This window comes from Neomonachus schauinslandi, unplaced genomic scaffold (assembly GCF_002201575.2).
Source record: "Neomonachus schauinslandi unplaced genomic scaffold, ASM220157v2 HiC_scaffold_1580, whole genome shotgun sequence".
NCBI classification, from domain to species: domain Eukaryota; kingdom Metazoa; phylum Chordata; class Mammalia; order Carnivora; family Phocidae; genus Neomonachus; species Neomonachus schauinslandi.
Genome location: NW_025410270.1, coordinates 4,500 through 8,333, shown reverse-complemented (window position 1 = coordinate 8,333; position 3,834 = coordinate 4,500). Strand labels below are relative to the sequence as shown.

The 3,834-nt window shown below is 33.3% G+C and overlaps 1 long non-coding RNA gene across 1 annotated transcript in view; it reads right to left on the bottom strand.

The window, feature by feature from the left end:
• Nucleotides 1-2,251: 2,251 nt before the first annotated feature.
• LOC123323846 overlaps nucleotides 2,252-3,834 on the bottom strand; it is a 2,806-nt gene continuing 1,223 nt past the window's right edge. The window contains exons 2-3 of the long non-coding RNA XR_006539544.1: nucleotides 2,541-2,598; nucleotides 2,252-2,430 (exon numbers count right to left, since the gene is read on the bottom strand). This is a non-coding gene — a long non-coding RNA (uncharacterized LOC123323846). The remainder of the gene's footprint in view (nucleotides 2,431-2,540; nucleotides 2,599-3,834) is intronic.

Genomic DNA, 3,834 nt, shown 5'->3' with positions numbered 1-3,834 from the left:
CAGTCGCTTAACCAACTGAGCCACCCAGGCGCCCCGAAGATAGACTTTTATTAATAAAGGCAAGTTAGTGGGCACATGGGTGGCTCAGCTGGTTAAGCATCTGACTCTTGATTTTGGCTCAGGTCATGATCTCAGATTTGTCTGATTGAGTCCCAAATCAGGCTCCATGCTCAGTGGGGAGTCTGCTTCACTCCCTCTCTTTTCCTCTCCCTCTGACCCTCCCCCAGACTCTATCTCTCTCTGAAATAAATATTTAGAAAAAAAAATATATATATAGGCAAGTATTAATTTCTGTAATGAATAGCATTTTTAAGATTAATAAAAAGATTTAATTGCAAAACACCAATTCAAGATTTTGTTTAAGAATACTTTTCTAAAAATTAATTTTAAAAGATTTAAAATGTAGAAGAGAAATACTTATGGGATTATAGAATTTTGAGGCATCTTAAAATCATAGTACTACTATGATGTACGAGAAAAATATAAAACCCTATTTTAAAATTCACATGATTTTCTTATTCCACTGTGAACAGCATACTAATAGCTCTAATTTCCTATCAATGAATATAGGATGGTAGTTAAAGACTGGGGAAAGAATCTAGTATTAAAAAATTAATAATCATGATCATCCAAGTTGAAGGTTTTAAAGTCTCCAAATACATGTATGATCATCAAGCAGGACCCAATATTCACAGGAGGAAAGAAGAAAGGGACAAAAGAAAATATCAAATCAGCAGTATTTCTGAATTTCAGATATGAAAGAATTCACATATTAAATTTAACAACTATGGGGGCGCCTGGCTGGCTCAGTCGGAAGAGTGTGTGCCTCTCGATCTCAGCGTTGTGAGTTCAAACCCCATGTCCGGTATAGAGATTACTTAAAATTTTTTAAATCTAAAACAAAAATTAACAATGATGAATACTAAAGTTTCCTGAGAATAATATAAAATGTATCTACTATTGGAGATTTTGAAAAAGTAAAAATCATCTTCCAGAAATAATTCTGTATACTCTGTTGGCAACCTTTCCTTCCTTATGATTCTACAATGACAAACAGTTCATATTAGAAAAAAAACTATAAATTGTGAGTTCATTCATTTGATGTGTGTCTGTGTATCTATTAAATGCAGATACAATTAAAAATAAATTATAAATCACAATCCAGAAACAAAATTTTCTATTTTTTCTTTAAGAGTGTTACAGCTTAAAATTTATTTCATTTATTGGATAAAGATTAAGAACCTCACTTACATAATCAGAAATTTCAGTTTTAATTAATGAAAAGACTAAATGTTTACTTATTTCCTCTCTTTAGTCTCAAAAAGATCTAAAACCTACCAAGATTCTACCACACAGGAAGTTAAATCAGAAACCACAAGAAAGGGCACCTGGGTGGCTCGGTTGGTTTAGAGTCTGCCTTCAGCTTAGGTCATGAACCCAGGGTCCTTGGATTGAGTCCTGCATCAGGCTCCCTCCTCAGTGGGGAGTCTGCTTCTCCCTCTGCACCTCCCCCTGCTCGTGCACTCACACTCTCTCTCTCTCACAAAAATAAATATATAAAATCTTAAAAGAAAGAAAGAAAGAAACCACAAGAAAGACAATGGCCAAAAATTCAAAATTCATAATAAATCTGATTAAGGCCTAAAACAGATTTCACTTTGCATTATCTATAAACACAGGTTTTGCTAAATTAAATATAAGATAGCACACTTTATTAAACTTAAATGGAAGGATAAAATTTTCTTCCAGTTCTTCATAAAAGTCAGCTGTAAGTCATTCAGAAGAGTCAAGCATTTTTTTTATTACTTGACTTTGTTTTCTTATTTTGCACTTAAAATAATTTCTACCATATTTTGTAATATAGAGTATCTGCTCTCCCTTAGCCTCACTACTGCTGTTGTGTTTTTATAATAATCTCTCTCAACTCTTCAATCTTCACATTCATCTTTCCCTTCTTAAATGAATTCTTCCCCCCACCCCCTCCCTCATCTTCACATCCATCTAGCTGTTCTTTCCAGTTGCTTTCTAATTCTTTCCTTCCATAATGGCATACCTAAGAATTGTTTACTCCCACCAACCTTTATAAATCTCAATCTGGTACTTACCTCTCTGTTGTTATTATATTATTTCCCCTTATGATCTTGAGGACTTCCATTTTTTCCCAAGATTCTTTTCATTATAAGGATCAAGAGGATGGTATGTGAAAAAAAAAATAGGGAAAAAAGCTAAAAACAGAAAAACTTACCTTTATAACACCATGGCCTGCTAACGACTTGACAGAAGGTTTTGAAAAAGCAGGACAAGAAAAGTCATTGGCTTTGAATGGTGGTTTGTAAAGAAGTCCAACTATATTTTCATCTTCATAATCAGAATTATCATGCTCAGATAAAGTTCTACCTCCTAGTGTTATAACGCCACATTTTGTTCCCACTTAGTAAAAAACAAAATAAAAAGAACATGAAAATATCTGTAATTTCGAATTACTGAATAACACAAGAATGGACAAAAATCAGTGAATAGCACGTCTTCAAATAGCTTACCATTCTTGAATTGCTCAGAAGCATTCATTAGTGCTCTTAAGTTTGGTTTTGGGACAGTCTAGAAAAAAATTAATAATTTTAAGGATTACAAGTATCACATTTGGTAAAATAATTATAATATTCCCCATTATCAAATGAGCACCACTACACAGAGAACACAGGTTTTGGAATCATTCAAATGTAGATTCAAATCTCAGTTCTGCCATTTACAAAGCCTATATTTTCTCCTGGGATGAGGATTATGAGAGATTTAATAGCTAGTCCCAAAATGTTATTTTCCTTACCCCTAACTGATTATTATATAAATTCTTCCTCAAAAAGTTAAAAATAAAGCTACCCTACAACCCAGCAATTGCACTACTAGGTATTTATCCAAAGGATACAAACATAGTGATCTGAAGGGGCACCTGCACCCCAACAATTTACTTTATAGTGAAAAAATTAAATTCTTTACTACAGTATTTATAAACAAATAATTGTAGAGTGACAAAAGTCAGTGTTATTAGGGATATACTATGAACGAAAGCCTCTGTTTTAGATATATTTATAATATATATGTAATGTATATATTTACAATATATACATAATATATATATTTATAATATGTAATTCAAAAAATTTAAGAGACTTCTGTTTATAGTATATCCATAATCATATTTACATATACTGAAAATTTTTTTTCCACTTACCTTTACCTTATCAGTACCTGAAAATTATAAATTATTACTACAGAGAGAAAAAATTAGAAAAAGAAATGTTTCTAACACATCAACTTTCCACATGGAGAAAGAATTGGTAAAGAGAATTCTAAGTAGAAATGTACACCTTGAAAGGATATATCTAATGAGACACAGATGGGGTTAAAGAAAAAAGTTGAGGATTTTTATCTAAAATTCTGAGCTCATGGGGCGCCTCGGTGGCTCAGTCGCTTGGTTAAGCGTCTGCCTTTGGCTCGGGTCATGATCCCAGAGTCCTGGGATCGAGCCCCACATCGTGCTCCTGGCTGTGCGGGGAGGCTGCTTCTCACTCTGACTCTCTCCCCTCTCATGCTGTTTCTCTCTCTCTCAAATAAATAAATAAATAAAATCTTAAAAAAAAAAATTTCTGAGTTCACAATTAGAGGATACTAAAAAATATAGTGTAACCTTTTTTATTTATTTATTTCCTCAACATCATTCATTTGCACTTATAAATCTTAAACATAAAAAGGGAATATAGGGCATCTGGGTGGCTCAGTTGGTTAAGCTACTGCCTTCGGCTCAGGTCATGATATTGGAGTCCCGGGATCGGGTCC